The sequence below is a fragment of the Rutidosis leptorrhynchoides genome, chromosome 2, assembly GCF_046630445.1.
Source record: "Rutidosis leptorrhynchoides isolate AG116_Rl617_1_P2 chromosome 2, CSIRO_AGI_Rlap_v1, whole genome shotgun sequence".
NCBI lineage: Eukaryota > Viridiplantae > Streptophyta > Magnoliopsida > Asterales > Asteraceae > Rutidosis > Rutidosis leptorrhynchoides.
The window spans coordinates 616,078,543-616,101,129 of record NC_092334.1 but is presented as its reverse complement, the minus strand read 5'-3'; the positions used below and the strand labels follow the sequence as shown (position 1 = coordinate 616,101,129).

General features: G+C 31.7%; 1 long non-coding RNA gene across 1 annotated transcript; it reads right to left on the bottom strand.

The window, feature by feature from the left end:
• Positions 1 to 12,747: 12,747 nt before the first annotated feature.
• On the bottom strand, positions 12,748 to 20,073 carry LOC139893521 (uncharacterized). Its single transcript, XR_011774582.1, has 3 exons — positions 19,709 to 20,073; positions 13,440 to 13,505; positions 12,748 to 12,886 (listed from the first exon to the last, which is right to left on the bottom strand). It is a non-coding gene; the product is annotated as an uncharacterized lncRNA (long non-coding RNA).
• Between the last annotated feature and the right edge of the window lie 2,514 nt (positions 20,074 to 22,587).

Here is a 22,587-nt window from a genome sequence, read left to right as displayed (position 1 = left end):
AGCCGAAAATAGTTACTATTGTTTTCTTGATGGTTTTTCAGGATATTTTCAAATTCCAATAACACCCGAGGACCAAGAGAAAACCACGTTCACGTGCCCTTATGGTACTTTTGCTTACAAACGCATGCCATTTGGACTTTGCAATGCCCCTGCAACCTTTCAAAGGTGCATGATGGCGATTTTTCACGACATGATAGATGAATGCATGGAAGTTTTCATGGATGACTTTTCAGTCTTCGGTGATACATTTGAATCATGTCTAGCTAATCTTAAACGAATGCTGATTAGATGCGAACAATCAAATCTACTTCTTAATTGGGAGAAATGCCATTTCATGGTTAAAGAAGGCATCGTTCTTGGACATAAAATTTCAAAAGAAGGAATTGAAGTGGACAGAGCTAAAGTAGATGTAATTGCTAAACTTCCACATCCCACCAATGTTAGAGGAGTTAGGAGTTTTCTAGGGCATGCCGGTTTTTACCGACGTTTCATAAAAGATTTTTCTAAAATTGCCACTCCTATGAATAAACTCCTAGAAAAAGATGCTCCATTCATCTTTTCAGATGAATGCATCGAATCTTTTAATATTCTTAAAGAGAAACTCACTAATGCGCCGATCATGATAACACCAAATTGGAATCTACCGTTTGAACTAATGTGCGATGCAAGTGATTTTGCAATGGGAGCCGTTTTAGGACAAAGGATTGAAAAACGATTTCAACCTATATATTATGCTAGTAAGATGTTACAAGGAGCACAAACGAACTATACAACTATTGAAAAAGAACTCCTTGCTATTGTCTTTGCTTTTGACAAATTTCGTTCATATCTCGTTCTAGCAAAAACGGTGGTCTATACCGACCATTCTGCTCTTACATACCTATTTTCGAAACAAGATGCCAAACCAAGATTAATCCGTTAGATCTTACTCTTACAAAAGTTCGATATTGAAATCCGAGATAAAAGAGGAGCAGAAAATCTCGCCGCTGATCATCTTTCTGGTCTTGAAAATCCCGAATTAGAAGTTCTAAATGAATCGGCCATACAAGACAACTTTCCTGATGAATATCTATTGAAGATAGATTATAATGAAATTCCATGGTTTGCAGACTATGCAAACTATTTAGTATGTGGATTCCTTGAAAAAGGATTATCGTACCAAAAACGAAAGAAATTCTTCAGTGATATAAAACACTATTTCTGGGAAGATCCACATCTGTTTAAAAGTTGTCCAGATGAAATAATACGCCGATGTGTATTCGGAGATGAAGCTAGTAAAATTTTAAACTATTGTCACACAGGACCAACAGGAGGGCATTATGAGCCTCAACTAACAGCAAGAAAAGTTTATGATGCTGGATTCTATTGGCCTACAATTTACAAAGACGCACACCTTCTTTGCAAATCCTGTGATGCTTGTCAAAGGGGCCGGAAAAATAAGTCAACGTGATGAAATGCCACAAATTGTCATTCAAGTATGCAAAGTATTTGACATTTGGGGTATTGACTTTATGGGTCCATTTCCAAAATCTCATAATAATCTCTACATTCTCGTAGCCATTGATTATGTATCTAAATGGGCGGAAGCACAAGCTCTCCCAACTAACGATGCACGAGTTGTAGTCAACTTTTTAAAACGTCTTTTTGCAAGGTTTGGAACACCGAAAGCTTTAATAAGTGATCGGGGTACTCATTTCTGTAATAATCAACTTGAGAAAGTTCTCAAAAGATATGGAGTAACTCATAAAATCTCTACCGCATATCATCCACAAACAAGTGGACAAGTTGAAAATACCAACCGAGCTTTAAAACGTATTCTAGAAAAAACCGTAGGATCAAATCCGAAGGAATGGTCCATTAAATTGGAGGATGCACTCTGGACTTTTAGAACAGCCTACAAAACTCCAATTGGAACCACACCTTTTAGACTCGTTTATGGAAAAGCATGTCATCTTCCAGTAGAAATTGAACACAAAGCATTTTGGGCTTTGAAGACATGTAATCTTGATTTACATGAAGCTGGACGTCTACGGTTAAGTCAACTAAACGAATTAGAAGAATTAAGACATGAAGCATACGAAAATTCATTAATCTATAAAGAAAGAACGAAGAAATGGCATGATAAAAGAATCAGAAGTTCAAAAGAATTTAAAGAAGGAGACAGAGTTCTTCTTTTCAATTCACAATTCAAGCTATTTCCTGGAAAATTGAAATCAGGATGGTCTGGACCATTCATAGTCAAAAGAGTTTTTCCATACGGAACGATAGAATTAATAAATTCAAATGGGATTGAATATAAGGTTAATGGTCACAGAGTTAAACATTACATAGATAGTCCAATGGAAATCGACAATGAAGTTAATCACAATTTCGATACCACAGCTAACTAAGTGTGGGGAGAATCAAGTCTTTAAAGGATAATATGTATTTCTGTTAGAGTTAGAATTTCTGTTTTCGTGTAGTTCTCGAAAATGGAACCCGAATGGTCTTTCCCTAGCAGACCCTAAAGAACTAGTCTTCTCCCCCCATTCTGAATTTTTATATTTTTTAGGAAATGAAGACTTCCTGTGAACTAAACCATGGTCTAATGCTACACGCTTTGATCACTAAACGTAATAATGACACACTTCCGAGTGAAATAGTATCAGTAATCAGAGAAAGATTGGACGGAGTAAGAAAAGAATCCAGATGCGAAGATAATAAGTTACAATTTGGTAAAGGAAAATCAAAATCTGCAGCGAAAAGAAGAGCACAACACCTTGAAAGATGTCACAAATGCGGAAAATGGTCACATGGAGGTAAATGTTCAAATAATCAAACCTATTCAAACACCGAATTTGTTACTTTATGCAGAGACGGACCGTTCATATGTTTAGAAGAAAAAACACTGAATGCTCGAGGTTACGCCTTTGTAGCTATGGAAAACCAATTAAACCGACTATCTTATGAGTGGGATAGATCATATCACTAAGAATACTATCTCACAGTTAAGTCTGTACAGTTTTTATTTTTATTTTTATTTTTAACCTTTTGATAATAAACGCTAATTTGTTCGTTATAAAGTATTAAATTGGTATTGAATAAAATTAGGTTTGGCGACCGAAATTATTGATATCATACAAAAATTTATTACATCACTGCGAAATTTAACGTTTATTCTTAAGGTATAAATATCTTTAATCAATCAACCCAAAATATTTCAAAAATTCGTCATGAGTTAAATTAGGTCATGGAACCGAAATTACTTTACCGAAAAGAGGGGCGCATATTTTTGATAATATTTGATTGATTAAAGTGGGATAAAAGCCAAAAAGATTTTTAATTTTATTTTTACCATGTTTTTAAAATTAATATATAAATCTTAAATTAATATTGTGAACTTTGTAAGATCAATATGTTTAAGTTTGTCAATATTTGAAAAATTTTAATATTTTTAATATAAGTTTGTATGTATAACAACAAAATTAAATATAAGTTTGGAGTGAATTTATAATATGAATTTTTAATTAAGTTTGGTGTGAATTTTTAATTTTATGCATTTTAAATTTAAGTTTGGTGTGAATTTAAAAACAAAAATTTACTTTATTTCGTTAAGTTAAAAATATGATTTTTAAAATTCGTCGTAAGTTGAAGACTAGGTCTTTGAACCGAAATTGCTTTACCCGAGGGAGGGACGAGAACTTTTATTATCATTATTTTTAATCTTATTAAACTAAAGTATGCCAAAAATATTTAAAAAAAAAACCCAAAAATCTTTACTTTTAAAACCGCGCTTTGAATTGACAAATTTTAAAATTTTGTCGAGGGACGGACTAGGACATCGATCCGAAACACCCTCGCTCCTAAAGGAAAAACAAATTTTTAAAATTTAATTAATTATAAGTTTTATAAAGTATAAGGTTTTATATAATAAAAAAAAAAAAAAAAACCAAACGCCGCGAGTTGCGGAGTTTGTAAGGTCCAAATGCCGCGACTCGCGGAGGACCAAAAAACCCAGAAAAAAATAAAACACAAAGAAACAGATCAGTCCACCCACAACCACACTCCAAACTGCGAAAATACACCCGAAAATACCGAAAAACACACACCAAATTCGCAATTTTTGACCATTTTTCATCAAATCTTTTACTAAAATCATGTTGAGAAGGATGCTATCAAGGAATTACTCAAGAAAAACGGTAAATTTCTACACCTAAACACCATTTAATCCGAAAATTGGTGTTCTTGAGAAATTTTTTCCCCAATTCGATTTTGATACTTTTTAGTGTAATTATGCTTAAATTGCTTATGTATTATGCTTGTATAACCTAGATTGATGCTATTTAACATGATTAGAAGCCTTAAACTTCAAATTTTAAGTAATCTAGGGTTTGTGTTCTTGAGCAATTTGGGACTTTTTGATATAAACAGGTTATGGCCGATTTTTGTCATGAATTGTTGCTAAATTAAGTAGTGTAACATATTTAGGTAGTTAAATGATCCAAACTTTGAGCCTAAACATGATTTTGAGAATTAAAGTGGACTTTTTCAAGTCTAAAATTCATGAACTTGATTTTTGAGAAATAATGCCATTTGAAACTTGTTTAAATGCTAGTAATGATTATTTTGACATGTTATTTGAGTTGAATGCTTATGAACTTGGCGAACATTTTCGTATATGCTTATTTGAAAAAGTGTAGATTTGATAAAAATATGAAAATGAGCATAAGTTTGATATAAATTGGACATGTCATTATTTTGATTGATGATTTTGCTGACACTAATGCATATTTGGATGCACAAAAATTGTGTTTGATGTGTTTTGCAGACTGAAAGGGGTGAATCTTCATCCCAAGCTCGCAATGCTCCTCCTGAGAATGCGGAACAACAGGATGTTGATAGCTATTATAAACAAGATATACCTCATCCAGTTATGACATTTTCAGATATGCACTTGGAAGAGTTGCACCCGAACTTGAGATTTGACAGACGTTGGATAGATTATCCAAAATACCAAAGGGGCTTATACTCTTCATTCTAAAGCGGTTGAAGTACCTAGGGTAATAGAATGGGGACCATTAGAAGCTGTAGAATTGGTCGGGCCAATTAGAGAATTACTTACACAGAGGTATGGTAATTCTACTTTTAACGATTGGGTACGATTATTCAGCATACGTAGACCTGTATATAAAGTATGGTGTGAAGAATTATTGTGTAGTATAGAAATAAATTATCGGGTAGTTAGTTTAACCGATCGATCTTTTATTAGATTTTTGTTAGGAGGTTCGATGCGCAACATGTCTTTACTAGACATGGCTCAGGCCTTACGTATATATACGCCTGAGGAGTTAGCATCTGCCTATTGTAGAGGGTTGATATTGAACGGTAGGAAAATTGATGAAAATTTTGATACGCATGGTGTATGGAGTCAAATGACTAGCCATCACCGATTTAAAGGGGGAAATTACTCTTATTTGGATATAGATAGAGCAGAGTTAAGAGTAATTCATAGGTTTTTAGCTAATTCGATTACACAAAGAGGTAAGAATAAGGAAAAGGTAAATGAACAGGATTTATTTTACCATATGTGTATTCGAGACCCACAAAGTGCTGTAAGTATACCGTATTGTGTGGGTTATTATTTATCAGCTATGGTTAGAGGGATGAGACCGCACAGTATAATAGGAGGTGGAATATTTATTACTTTGATTGCTGAATATCTCGGTGTGGATATAAGTCGGGGGGGATTACTAATCGAAGAACCAGAACCCAACGATATAATTGGTTTAAATGTATACCATGGTGCTAAAGTTTTGAAGAGGCGAAATAACGCCGCAGTACGATATAATGGTAGACATCCACAGGTTGAGAGAAACCAACAGCCAGGTAATGTGGGAGGAGGAAATGAAATGACAGAAATGCAAAGGTTTATAGCTTCACAAGAGTACGAAAATGCTAGACATCGAGCATTTGAAGATTGGCAAGTTCATCAAAACCAAATCATAGCTTATTGCCAACAAATAGGTAGAAACTATATTCCTACTCCATCGCCCGTATTTCCTCCCTGGTCTATAGAGATCCAACCACCGTATCCTACGTATAACCCAGCCGAAGCATTCTATAACACATACGGTTATGCATGGAACCCCTACTGGTATCAGTATCATCCCTAGTCTACTTAGTTTTATTTATTTTATTATTTGTAATGTTGATACATTTAATACTTATGTTAATATTGTAATAGTTTTTATAATTTTCTAACTTTTATTATTAGATTTTAATAATTTTTGAATGTGGGGTAATATACCAAACTTCAAAAATATGTATATATGTTTGCAGTTTATCTTATGTACACAACAGGGTAAAACAACACATTTTCAAAGACTGGCATTAAGTTCAGCAAAAGCAACTAATTTTGACGATAAGATGCAAAATATATGTGAAATAACAACAAGACGGAATGAACAAATGATATGCACCATTTATCATTCAGCAAACAAACACAAATATGTTTGGAAACTTTGGTAAAATTTAATCATTTCTACGCTAATCACCCTCAATAATTTAAATTATTACTGATTTCTTGCAAATGAGGGCATTGCAAGATCTTAAGTGTGGGAAGGGGTTAAATTCTTTCGGATTTTTAAAATTTTTACTTTATACACTTGGTTACCATTAAAAATACTAGTAAAGCAGTAGTTGTATTAGAATCTAGTGCTCTCTGATAATAAAGAATAGCCCTAGTCTTATATACTGACTACCCAATTCTAGTAAAATTTTTCAAAATTTTCAATTAAATGAACTCAAAATCATGTTTATACATATTTATGAATGATAAAACTAGGTTTTAACACCGAAATTATTGTTACCTCGGAAAGGACATAAATTGAGAAACAAACTAAAATGTTAGAATTCATTTAAAATGGAATAGAGGACAATAAAAAGGAAAATAAAAGTCAAGTGTGGGAAAATTTACCAAGATATTTTAAACATATGTCACATATTTCTGTAACAAATAACTGAAAATACTTTTGCTTTGGACTAAACTAAACTGTTTTACCCGATGAAAGAAAAGAAGAGATGGATCTACACGATGAATCAATTCCATCGTTAAAAGGAAGTAAAGTCTTCCGAAAAAGACACGCGCTTCTTGATTTAGGTCAAGAAGTTGTCGTCCAGACCAGCTGTAGGTTGACGAAAAATCTAGAAAAGTCATCACTAAAATCAGCAGGAAATCCACGGACCTCAGCATAAAACAGGGTCGCCAAGTGGTCAGATTTATCCTAACCATGAAAAGGATTTATCTCGTACAATGGGGGGGCACCGTGCAAATTAGCTTGATAAGACTAATGAATCAGATCCCCAGAAAGAATAATCTCCTTAAAAATTAAAAATCAGCTTTTAAGACTGATATTACTCAATTTTTGAGATTGACCTTAAAGATTGAGAATTCAAACTCATGGAATTCAATGATATCTAAACTCGAGCTTGAACGAGAAAATATTTTGATAAAATTACAAACCGATTTGTTTTCTGAAAACCCTATTTTCAATGCGTTCATTACCATTGAACGTAAAATCCTAGGAATTCACCTGGAATTCATTAGGTCATCTGAACCAAATCGGGTGTCAACCGTAAGAACGGTGGTTGTATAGCATGGTCAAAGACAAGACCTTGTGCCAGACCGAAAAAATTATAAGGGTGAGCTTTACTATTGCTCCTACCAAGGATAGTAATTGCGTCCGACACATTATAGACCATAATTAAAAGCATGTCAGAGGACATTGCTTTAACTGTTGCTTGTTCAACGCTTTCCTTTACAACCGGACGGTAGTTTATCGAAAGGTAATATACGGGACAAGTGAACTGGACGTATTGCTTTCCTAATACAAGGTTAGCAAGTGGGTAACACAAAACCACAAGTGTTGAGCTAAAATTTTCAAATCTGAAACCCACACAACCCATAAAAATATTTTGCAAACACCGGTGAAGGGTTATTCCGAAAAACTTATCTAGGGTAAAAAACTAGATTTAATTTTCAAAAGATCAAATGTTTTCATAAAGATTCAATTTCCTTAATGGATCTAAATTTTATAGTCATGTGGGACTGTAAACCATATCGCTACTACCATTGTTTATACCGCCGTATAGAAATCACTGATGTACAAAGTGTGAAGAATAAAGACGTGATTCTAGTATTTCAAGACTATATTGCTTGAGGACAAGCAACGCTCAAGTGTGGGAATATTTGATAATGCTAAAAACGAACATATATTTCATAGCATTATTCCTCAAGAAAGACAAGCTTTTAGTTGCAATTGTTCTATTTAAAAGTGATATTCGTTTAAATAATAAAAGGTGAAGACAAAAGACAGATTCGACGAATTGAAGACGCAAACGACCAAAAAGCTCAAAAGTACAAAATACAATCAAAGAGGTTCCAATTATTGATAAGAAACGTCTCGAAATTACAAGAGTACAAGATTCAAAACGCTAAGTACAAGATATTAAATTATTCGCAAAGACGTTCGAAAATCCGGAACCGGGACCAGAGTCAACTCTCAACGCTCGACGCAACGGACTAAAAATTACAAGTTAACTATGTATATAAATATAATATAATATATAATTAATTATATAAATTATATATATATTATATTTATATAATAATCCGTCGGCAAGAAAGGCTCCAAAATGGTGTGAGCTGTAAAATCGAACTCCGCGACTTGCGGAGTTCAAAGAGGGAAAAGGCCGCGACTCACGGAGCTCACCTGGACTCAAATCCCTATAAAAGCAAACGCAGTTTGATTTCAAAAATATCCAAAAAAATTCAATCTCTCTCTATATATGTATACGTAAATATATATAATTTATATTTTAATTTTAATTTTAAATTCTAATAATAAGGGTATGTTAGCGAATGTTGTAAGGGTGTAAGTCGAAATTCTGTCCGTGTAACGCTACGCTATTTTTAATCATTGTAAGTTATGTTCAACCTTTTTAATTTAATGTCTCGTAGCTAAGTTATTATTATGCTTATTTAAAACGAAGTAATCATGATGTTGGGCTAATTACTAAAATTGGGTAATTGGGCTTTGTACCATAATTGGGGTTTGGACAAAAGAACGACACTTGTGAAAATTAGACTATGGGCTATTAATGGGCTTTATATTTGTTTAACTAAATGATAGTTTGTTAATTTTAATATAAAGATTTACAATTGGACGTCCCTATAAATAACCATATACACTCAATCGGACACGATGGGCGGGATATTTATATGTACGAATAATCGTTCATTTAACCGGACACGGGAATGGATTAATAGCCACTAGAATTATTAAAACAGGGGTGAAATTATGTACAAGGACACTTAGCATAATTGATAACAAAGTATTAAAACCTTGGGTTACACTCAGTCGACATCCTGGTGTAATTATTAAACGAAGTATTAAAATATTGTTACAGTTTAAATCCCCAATTAGTTGGAATATTTAACTTCGGGTATAAGGATAATTTGACGAGGATACTCGCACTTTATATTTATGACTGATGGACTGTTATGGACAAAAACCAGACGGACATATTAAATAATCCAGGACAAAGGACAATTAACCCATGGGCATAAAACTAAAATCAACACGTCAAACATCATGATTACGGAAGTTTAAATAAGCATAATTCTTTTATTTCATATTTAATTTCCTTTATTTTATATTTAATTGCACTTCTAATTATCGCACGTTTATTTATTGTTATTGTATTTAATTGCACTTTTAATTATCGTACTTTTTAATTATCGCAAGTTTATTTAATCGCACTTTTATTTATCGCAATTTCATTATCGTTATTTACATTACGCTTTAAATTAAGTCTTTTATTTATTTTTAATATTTTACATTTGGTTTTAACTGCGACTAAAGAGTTTAAAATTTACAAACCGGTCATTAAACGGTAAAAACCCCCCTTTATAATAATAATATTACTTATATATATATTTGTATTTTTATAAATTTAAACTAATATAGCGTTAAGCTTTGTGAAAAAGATTCCCTGTGGAACGAATCGGACTTACTAAAAACTACACTACTGTACTATTAGGTACACTGCCTATAAGTGTTGTAGCAAGGTTTAAGTATATTCATTCTCTAAATAAATAAATATCTTGTGTAAAATTGTATCATATTTAATAGTATTTCCTTGTAAAATTTAATAGTATTTTATACCCCTTAGCTTTAACATCAAGTATTTTTGGCGCCGCTGCCGGGGAACTTAAACGCCGAAAGCTCAACGCTAAATATTAAAAAAAAGATTTTTATTTTTAGTTTACTTTTATTAAAATACGCTTTTGTAAAAATACGTTTTAAATATTCGAAAATATAAAAAGAAAACAAATATATAAATATTTTTAAGAGTTTGTGAAATATTTAAGTTTTATAAAGTTTCATTATTTTTATTTTATAAAAATATAAGTTTTATTTAAATATTTTGTTTTTATTTAAAACATAAAATCAAAAACCGAAAAGAAAAAAAACATTTATAAATCTAGTTTTAAGAGTTTTATTTATAAAATTATAAAATATTTCTATTTTTATTTTAGGTTTTAAAATATAAGTTTTATTAAATTTATATAAATATATTTTATTTAAAACAGAAAAATAAATAAATAAAATATAAATAAAACTGACCTGTTGAATTTTGACCTGCATCTCGTCTGAGCCTGAACCCTCCGCGACTCGCGGAGTTATTGAACCGGACCAACCGCGACTCGCGGAGCCGTCTTACACGGGCCACACAGGAACCCTAACAGCATTAATTACGGGATAATTATTATTATTATTAATTTTAAAACCTAATTAGGGTTTGGTTAGTTAATTAATTTTAATTAATTTAGTTTTATTAATATATAAAAATTAATAGTTTTATAAAATAAATAATATAAAAATAATATTTTTATAAAAAATTGTACTTTTTTTACAACCTTTAGTATATTTTTATATTTTGTCCCTTTTTATTTGTTTTTAGCGTAACTTTTGTGTTTTTCGCTAGTTTTTAGTTTTAAACTTAATTTTTGCCATAGTTATTTTTATTTATAGATTTTTAGGCTTTGTCGTAAAATCCCTTAAGTGCTTTTTCTTTAGACTAAGATCTAGGTGCTTTAGAATTTTGCGACGCCTTTTTAAATTTTAGTGTTTTTTTTTTTTTTTTAAGTTATTGCCATTCGGGATATAGTTTTACTTGTAAGCTTTAATATTTTTAGACACCTTTTACCTATGTATCAATTATCATTCCAATTAGTAATCTCAATTTGCGATTATAATTTTAAGTTAGTGGTAGTAATAAGGTTGGGTTAGTCGAGTGTTTTTAAGTTTTAAAGTCATTTTTTTCTTTTGTATTTTTCGACGCCTTTTATTTTTCGACCTTTTTCGACGCGCTCTTTTTCTTTCTTATTTCTCGTCATTCTAGTTTTTAGGACTTAGAATTTTTTCTACTTCTTATCTATACTTCTTAAAATTACGAAAATTTATTTTAAGTGGTTAAATTGATAGACATCAAAATTTTCTGGTTCGTAGTAATAGTTGAATTTGTACGTGAACCGGGTAGTTGACGATTTTAAATAATGTAGTTGACGGTGTAGTTTTTTTAAGTATTGTGTTTTTTTATTAAATAATGTATTTTTTAAGTACTATTATTTATATTTAATTAATGTATTTTTTATTAATGAAATTTAGTATTGTACTTGTTTTTATATTTTTAATATATAATTAAACTAAATAATTAATAAAAAAAATAAAATTATAATTGATTCAACACTGAAATTTAACACTGAACGATTTATCTTGTTTTGGCTTCAGTGTCACGACTCCTAGTACTCTTAAAAAATGTTATAAATAATAAAGACATTTGATATAGTTTTTAGTCATTAATTATTTTGATTACACAATAATATACAATTAAAATTGAATTTAGATCCATACGATTATGGATGCGTTTGATAAAACTTAATGATTTAGCATTGAATTATTCAGTATTCTAAACGGTTCAAATGCTCTAAAACTAAAATAAAAATTTATTGTTTGATAAGGATTCCGAATCAACACTCTGAATGATTTAAATTATCTTTTATGTTTTATGTCTTGCATTTTTTAATATACTTTGGAAATGCATAAATGCTTAATAAGAAATAACTATGCATATAATTAATATTTAATTGAGATGAAAATTAATATTAACAATTAACAATATTCATTAAACAAAAAAAACATAGTTTGTACCGCATAGATAGTAAACAAAAACATGATTTTAACTATTTCTTATAATGGTATCTTTTTTTCTTTTTTTCGATCAAACAAAAATAACATCGATCATATAACTCTAGATAGCATCAAAGTAACATTTTTTGCGATTGAGACAAAAAAATAAAACTCACAAAATACAGAGCGTAAAACCTAGATTTTTAATAAAATAATATAAAATATTGTAATCAAATCTTTAGTGTTGTACATGGATTATAGATAGGGCTATGAATGTTAGTAAAAGAATAATAAAATTGTGTCTATATATCTTATAAACTATCTGCGTGTGTACATACATGATAGTAGAAGACAAAATAAAAAATAGGGTTTTAAAGTTCGATATCGTTGAAGATGTGAAAGGTTATATTTCTGGTTTAATTCATGAATTCTGTAACACCAGCCATTTTTTTTAAGTCACGGTGGAAGACATATTATATAAAACATAACATAACATTAATTAAAGCATTACAAACGCCCACACTATTGAATACTTAATTACAAAACGATGTTACTTAAAACTTCTGGTATTTTAGTACAAAATGACACATCAGAGTTTGTAGAGTCAAACATGTCTTCATCAACAACACCCAACCAACCAGCAGTATCTAAACCTACAAGGGAGGAGTGTGGGGGATTAGCGCACCGCTAAGTAAATGAAATCTATCTAACAGACTAAGCAAAAGTACTATCATGCATAAACCATGAAAATATGCTAATGTCCAACAAGCATAAAATAGCCACAACAACAGTAACGATAATTCAAGGATCGATGGCTTGTACGGGCACACGACTCCTAGCTGATCGGGCTAGAGTCTACCGATAATCCTTCCTATTGAGTCAACTGTATAACCATCCAGACGTAACCCATGCGTCCTTTTATGTTATACCGAACAACCCATACGACTTGGATTCAACCTGAACTAGCCTCGGTTGACCTCATACGGACCCTTACCTGACCTAGCCTCGACGGGTTCCCAACCTAACCTAGCTTCAGTTGGTGTCAAATACAGTGCGCACATAATATCACAACACAACAACAACATGCATATGCATGGCAATCCTAATCATACAGCATGGTAATCATTATACTACATAGGATAACTAGAGTAAACACAAGAAACATAGCCTGCTACTTAAATTCTATCTGTAGATAGACACACTCACCGATTACCAGCAACTGAAGGTTCTCAGAGGTCTAATCTTTCTGAGCCCTCTCTTTCTCTTTTCCACCTGAGAATGATATAATAAGTCAGTAATTTGCATATCCAATATAGCACAACATGAGCACAAAAGTTGAACATTCAAATGAACAAAAAGTACGTACGAAGGACCCTTCTTCATATGAAGAGATCTCACTCTCCTCGTACGAGGCAATGAGGTCTTCGTATGAGGCTAATACTCAATAAGAGTTCAGTTTAATAGAATTCACCTCGTACGGAGTGCCCTGTCTTCGTATGAAGAGACACCCTCTTCGTACGAGGTACATCTCCTTCGTAGGAGTAAAAGACTTTACAAAATCAACATCATATAATCCTTGTTCGTACGAAGTCATAGGCACTTCGTATGAACTGCTCATCACTTCGCACGAAGTAATTGTCGTTCACATAAGGCATCAATAACTCGCATAGTATAAATACATAGAAATTTCAACACAAACCACAACTCATGTATCTCTCTATCTATATATGATAAGATTATACAATTCCCCCTTTAATGGTAACCCCCGTATATGCAAAACGAAGCATACACACTATCTTATAATTTTAACCCAAATTTAAAGTTTGATTTAGTGTTTTAGAACCTTACCATTGGAAAGTAGACCTCAAGACGATTCCAACGATACTTTATTTATCAAAAACGGTCTTACGGTTTGAAAGTACGGCCTTTTCAATTTTACCAAAAGCTGATAAACAGCCCGTACAAAGAGAATCCTCCTCGCACGAAGAAGACTCTCCTCGTAAGAGGTGATTGTCCACTTCGTACGGGGACACCAGAACACCCATTTCAGCTCTTTTTCATCCAAATTCGATATACAAACATGTTTTGATCGATTAAACGGTTCAAGGACAATACATATCACATCTAAAAGCTATCCTAAGAAACAATCAAGCATTACTAACACATAATTATCAAGAATCAAATCAAAATGAACCAAAACCCATATGAACACAAAAAAACCATTTTCTAAGAATTAAAGCAAGCATTCATCTAGACAAACCTGAGATGACGCTTACAGTGATGCTAGAAATCAGTCTTTAGAGTCTCTTAATCAAATTGCAAGTAATAATCAAGTTAAGGTTTGATGATGGTAAAGAGTTAGGTACGAGTTCTAATTTTCCAATTTAGGAAAATGAAGTGTAAGGAACTAGAAACACATACATAAATGGGTATAAACCCATACTCTATAACACACAGGTATTTATCAGTAATATGATATCTTACACACCTCATTAGGCGGTCCTAACGAAGTCCAAATTAAACAAACAAACATGTTCTGTGACCTTTGTCACAAACTGGTGTCAACCAAATAATCAATTAATTATAAACATATAATTAAATTAAAAAATATACAAACATAAATGTAAAACTAAGGGCAATATGGTAATCTTACTTCTAACCCCGGTTTCAGTCTGTTACAAATTCGTGATTGAATGATGATGAATGTATGAATATATATATATATATATATATATATATATATACACTGTATATGAATATATGAATGTATATGATGAACACAGTATGAATGATGAAGATGATACAATAACAGGTGCCAAAATTACATCACATTAAGTGTGAAAGGATACGAGTTGGTTATAAGGGAGAGTGAATTGGTGAGGTGTGTGTAATTGTGGTGTTGTTATAGGAAAATGTTAATGAACTAAGGGAAGTGATGGTATTTATATGACCATACCATCACCTCTTACATCATTTACAATAACAATCATCAAAATATTTGGACTTAACAATCTCCCCGTTGATGTTTGTTGTTGGACTTTAAGCTCTTGGGGATGTTTTTAAAGTCTTGAACTCTCCCCCTTGTAGATCTTGATTTGAAATGGATAAACTTCTTATTTTAGAAAATTTTCCGCTGTTGGCTATTTAAGTTTGAGAGGAAGTCAAAAGGTTTGAGAGAAAGAATCACAATGCACACCATCTTTTGGTCATGACATTGACTCTCTCGCTTAGTGTGCATTGTTCAAATATGTCTTTATTGAATTGAGAGGGGTGTAGAAATGAGATTGCTTGAAGATTGAATGATGAATCATCTCGCTCCCCCTCAATAGGAAAGAGTTAGAAGTGTTATTGAGAAGAGTTTGTGTTAAAGATTTTATGCGGAAGTTTGAGTAGTGGGTTTTTCGTTTTACTTTGTCATTGTTTTTAGTATACGTTTTGTAGGCATGATCTATTTGATTGATTGGTCTTGAATTCCACCAAGGTTTGATCACATATCTTGGTTGAAAGGATAATAACTCTTTAAATGAGTACTTGAATGGTTTTGAAGTTGTTTTAACAAACGATGTTTAACTCGGGTTGATGGATGAATTCTTTGAACTTGATTGCTTCTATTTATAAGGAAAACATCTGTATTGATCACCTCGTGTGAGTTCCCCATATTTCCCATAGGTAGGTTGTAAAAATGGTTAATTTGTTTTGGTCTGGTGACAGGAATAGATTTGTTGTCCATGAGAACCAGATTTATGAGGTTGAGTAACCTTTGGGATCTCTGTTAAAGGATTTTTTTTCTCAACCGTAGGAAAGTAGCATATTGATTCTGAAACCTTTCGTTCGTTGTATTTCAGGATTTTAACTTGTATACCCATCGACACCATTGCTGGTTTGGGAGTTGGTGTTGATTTAACATCTAACTCATGTTGTAAATCATAAATGCATTTTTCAGAGACATGAGTTAATGTCTGTTTAAGTGTTTGAACACGATCAAAATTAGTACGACGTTGTAGAATGGTTTTTGAATCGAACTCAAGTTTGGATTTGAGATGACTGTTGTTTGTTCGAAGAGTCCGAATTGTCTTATTTTCTTCTATGAGATGAAGAATTTTATCTTTGAGTCGATTATTTAGTGTCTCTAAATTGATTCGTTCTTTGTCGAAAGAATCTTTTTGACTTTATAGCTCTGCTTGAAGCTTTGAAATTTGTCCTTTCAATTGGAACCTTGCAAGCTCATGTATCTGGTTAGCCATCTTTGAAAGATTCTCTCTTGAAGGTTCGAAAGTTGTTGTTTGAGCAACTGAAGAATTTAAATGAGACGTTATCGAGATTGAACTTTTGAAAATTTCGTTATAAATGTTAACAAGAATCGTTAAATTTCTTTTACTCCATTAGTCCTTTCGTTAGAAATTTAACGAAATAGTTAACTGACAGTTAACTATTAATGGGTTGATGTAGGGTGCGTTTGTTTGCCTCTTAATGGAATGGTTCAGTGTTGAATGCTGAACCATTCAGCATTCAGTGCGTTTGTTTCTGACCTCTGAATGACATATGGTGCTGAATAGTTCAGAATTCAGTGCTGAACCATTCAGAGATGAAACACTCTCTTAACCATTAAGAGCCTAAATTTTCTGTAATTTTCTCCTCAAATCTTATCCTGAACACTTAACTAACAAGTATATTGAATATTTTATTCATGTTACACTTTGATAAAGTACTTTTACTCAATTTATATCATTCATTCTAAATGATTATCAAACAGCATATTTTCATTCAGAACAAAATTATTCAGAGGCTTTGAATCATTCAGATTCTGAATCATTCAGCGCTAAACCATTCAGTTTTATCAAACGCACCCGTACTTTGTCTGAAATTGTATCCAAAAGAAGCCTGATCCAATTTAAATGAAATAGATTTCGAATTTGGGCTTGTATTTAAATGGGACGAGATGAGCCTTGGTTATTCAAGTGTTTTCTTATGGTGTTGGGCGTTGGGTTATAAGCTTATGTTGAGTCCAAAAACAATATAGTATGTCTTCTTTGTATCACGTGTTTCTTCCCAAATCAGTTCACGAACCATGAACCCTAAATCCTAGAATTATGTCACTCGATTAGGAAATTAGTTAGACGATCGAAAATAGCTAGTCAACAGATCGATCACATAGTCAATCGATCGGTCCGTGTGTCACCCGAGTATAAATAGAATTCAACCGATCGAGAAAGATAATGTCACCCGATTGAAAATTGTTTTGAGTCGATCAAGTCATGATTCAGCCGAATAGATGTTGTTGTCACATGAGCGAATGATCTTGTCACCCGATTGAACCAGATTCACTAGACAAAAATAGCAGTTACCTTTTTTTATGAAAATTTCGGCGAACTTGAATTTTCTGAAGACAATTCATGTAAGTTTTCCAGTTGATTTTGAGTCTGCATTTGCTTCGAAATCTTTTCTACAACCTCCATGAATGACTTTCAGATCCAAAACCACATGTAACACGATTTTGACTTTTTACTTAAAATGTAGACCGACGAATTCCATATGCTCTAATGCCAAATGAAAGGTTAGATTTCTAGTTTAATTCGTGAATTCGAGCTTTAATAATGATGAATGTATGAATATATATGCGTACTGAATATGTATATATGAATGTATATGATGAATGTATGAATATATATGCGTACTGTATATGTATATATGAATGTATATGATGAATGTATGAATATATATGTGTACTATATATGTATAATGATGAATGATGAAGATGATACAGTAACAGATGCCAGAATTACATTAAGTATGAATGGATAAGAGTTGGTTACAAGGGAGAGTGATTTGGTGAGGTGTGTGTAATTTTGGTGTTGTTATAGGAAAATGTTAATGAACTAAGGGAGATGATGGTATCTATATGTTCATACCATCACCATTTACATCATTTAACAATAACAATGCACATAATAATATTTGGACTTAACAAGATGAAATATGAAATTACGTGGTGAAATGAGTTCAACGGATTTGGAAGAAGAAAGCAAGATATGAGAAGCGAATGCATATGAGATATAAAAGGGTTAGGGGAAAAATGAAAATGACGAATAGTTCTAAGTGATTTTTAAAGGTGAACGATTCAGTAATATTTTTCTCCCATTCAGCACCAACCCTTCGTTCAGAGTAACAAAGCAAACAATCTGAGTATTGACCCATTCAACGTTGAGCTCTGAATGGCCCCATTCGGATGCAAACAAACACATCCTAACTTGTTATACATGTTTTAGACCAAGTGAAATTAAATTAAAGATACCTTGTAACAGAAAATAAATCAAATAACGAAAAAGAGACTAAATGGTAAATTTTGAGTTACAACCGACGAGAAGAGAAGTGATAGGTGGACACCTCCTTCTACTTGTTATGGAACTATAGATTATAGATGAAAATCAAGTGGCATTAAACCTCTGGTTTGATAAATTTTCGGACATGAATATTGTTAGGAATAGAAATTCCTAGTGATTAATAGATATATGATAAGTGATTATGTAGGCTAAGTTTTATGATTTAGTTCTTAATTGTAAGGTAATGGTATGAGGTATAAATACCATTTTCATCCCTTAGAATCATAAGCCTTCCAATTCCATTTACATACACTTACACCTTAAGTGTGTGTTTTCCCCAAATACTCTCTCAAATACATTGAGAGACTAGTTTAAGCTTGTGACATCAACTTGATCTATATTAAGTTGATTGTTGAAGAAAGCCGTGGATCAATATAATTGTGATTGAATCCATTGGCTAGATTGTTGTACAAACACAGAAATATATTACAAGCTATAATCCACTCAAATCTGAGTTTGTTACATCTTGTTCATCTTTAACATTCATATTCATCATCTTCACTAAACCTACTGTACTTAATTGATACATCATCTATAACACGATTCAAAGCTGAAATCTAGTAATAACACGTGGTATCAAAGCAAAACAACTATTGTTGATCGATCTTAGCTTCTGTTTGATTATCACATTCACAGATTCATCAATTTTAGGGTTTCGTTCAAGTTTTTCTCAAAAATGAGTTCAATTTAGTGATTTAGAGCTGTGCAGTAGGATCTAATCATCTAGTCCTATTCTGGAACACTTATTCTATCTTCGTTGATCATAAAACTAATCTACATTCATCAATTCGTTCAAAATCACAGAGTCAAACATCTTAAAAAGTCAAACTGAAAATGGCGGGATTAAACTTGATTGTGGTTTAGCAATTTTTGTGTTTACTACTAGCTTCATGATCATCTTGTTGTTAATCCTACAAAGTTTCAAGTCCTAATTCAATTGTTTGATTCGGCTTTTATCAAATTTTTAGTTTCAAGCTATTTTTGTCAAAAGCTAAATCAAAACTGTAGAATCAACATGTTTTAGGGTTGAATCACATACAATTAGTGATAATCGCTGGTCTAGATTTGTTTTGCAATTAAAATCGAACGTTTTACCTTTGATTTGAGCGATTTCAGCTTAGAACCACCATAAACCACCGTAACAGAGTTTCCCGGCGACCGGAATCTGCTTATGATGTTCATATTCTTTATCAATTCGTACTCGTACGACTGACCACACGGGTCTTCATGACTCGTAATATTTATCAATCCACTCCTACGAATTATTCATCACTCGTATCTTGATTTGTATCACTTGTATATCATCACTCGTGTACCCACTCGTGTACTGTTATCATCACTCGTGCGCGTCATCATCACTCGTGTATCACTCGTACGGTTGATTTGAAAAGAAAAAACATGGATTTGGGATATTAGGGTTCTTGAGTTTGAAGTACGGAAGAAGAAGGCTTCAGTTATTGGTGTACGATAGTGTTTGGGAAGAAGAATTGGTACATGTCACATTTACATATTTTATATTTATTTGTGTACTATTGCAGGCCCAAAATACTTTAACAGCTTAAATCCTTTAAGTCTTGAGCATATCACTTTTTGTAGTCCACACTTTATCATTTTGTCTACAAATCCAAGTAACCCAGTTCAATTTGTGAAGCCCACGAATGAATTTATCTTGCTAGTCAACCATGCTCCCAACTCGATATCGTGATTAAATTCTGATTGGACAATTTTAACAAATCATTTTGAGTAATAAAGTTTCTAATTGAGAATTTTTAGTTATAAAGTTTTTGAAGTCCATTTTTTTAGATCTAAAATTTGAGAATTATTCATTCGGACTTTTTCGAATACAACAACAACAACAACAAAACTCAATCCCACATGTGTAGGGTATGGGGATGTGAGATGTAGACAATCCTTCCTCTACCCTAGAATAAAAAGAAGTCATTTCTCCTCCTGAGTGAAACACTCCAAGGCTAGAGAAAGTCTTCCCTCTCTATGTTCGACGGATAGAGAGATTGCTTCTATGGGGACCTCCGGCCCAAAAAAAAAGATAAAAATAATAAATAAATAAATAAATAAATTAAATTAAAAATAATATATATATATATATATATATATATATATATATATATATATATATATATATATATATATATATATATATATATATATATATATATATATATATATATATATATAAAATACAACATAAATGAAAAAAGAAAACGCCATGAAAATGGTAGAGTCAAATTTTCATGGGTTTTAAATCATGCCTGGAGTTCACTTTAGGCTCTAAGCGGTAGTTACATCGCCAATAGATCGACGCGAGTTGTTCATTCACTTAATAGAGCCGTAAAAAAAAAAGTGCCATGCGGAGCTCAAACCTAGTGAAGAGAAGCTACACTAAAAGAGCAATAAACAAATATAAACATATACAAACAACCATAAACACACATAAACATACATAACTACATATTCGGACTTTTTCGAATATTTGCGTATTTGTCAAATTTCTTTTTAAGATTTAAAAGGGTCTTAAAGGACTGATCCGACTTGTTTGTATAAAGACCCGTCCTAATCCATAAGAACGAATACAATAACATATGATTACATCGCGAGGTATTTGACCTCTATATGATACATTTTACAAACATTGCATTCGTTTTTAAAAAACAAACTTTCTTTACATCGACAATTGACAGGCATGCATACCATTTCATAGTATCCACTATCCAACGATAAATTGACTCAATAATAATCTTTGATGAACTCAATGACTCGAATGCAACGTTCTTCGAAATATGTCATGAATGACTTCAAGTAATATCCTTAAAATGCACAGCGGAAGATTTCTTTCATACCTGAGAATAAACATGCTTTAAAGTGTCAACCAAAAGGTTGGTGAGTTCATTAGTTTATCATAATCATTCATTTCCATCATTTTAATAGACCACAAGAATTTCATTTCCATTTATCATAAATATACGTCTCATGCATAGAGATAAAAATCATTCATATGGATTGAACACCTGGTAACCAACATTAACAAGATGCATATAAGAATATCCCCTATCATTCCGGAAAATCCTTCGGACATGATAAAAACGAATTCGAAGTACTAAAGCATCCGGTACTTTGGATGGGGTTCGTTAGGCCCAATAGATCTATCTTTAGGATTTGCGTCAATTAGTAGATCGGTTTACTAATTCTTAGGCTACCAAGCAAAAGGGGCATATTCGGCTTCGATCATTCAACCATATAATATAGTTTCGATTACTTGTGTCTATTTCGTAAAACATTTATAAAAGCGCATGTATTCTCAGTCCCAAAAGTATATATTGCAAAAGCATTTAAAAGGGAAGTAATGAAACTCACTATCCAATATTTTGTAGTAAAAATATTCATACGACGAAACTGAACAATGCAGGGTTGGCCTCGGATTCACGAACCTATATCATTCATTTATATATTAAAACGTATACTGGAATTCACATAAGTTCATTTATTATTCACATAATATTTATATATATTTGTTGTTATTTAGGATTTATTCTAAACTTCATTAAAATATATTTTTTATTTATGTAAATCATATTTTAATTTATATGTTATATATATATATATTTATTACAATAATTAATATCTATACTTTTAGTTATCTTGATATCTATATATATTTATATACACCTATGTTTAGTATTATATTTAAAAATCGATATGGTATAAGTATTTTAAATGTTAGCCAGTTTAATTTATAGTTATATGAGATATTATTTTTTTAAAATTATAGTAAATGTAATAAGTACCTTTTATGAAACTAATTTTCATTTGTTAAAATGATAGTTTTGATAATAATAAGTTACTAATAATAATAATAATAACTTTATTAATTGTGATAATAATAATAATAATAATAATAATAATAATAATAATAATAATAATAATAATAATAATAATAATAATAATAACAATAATAA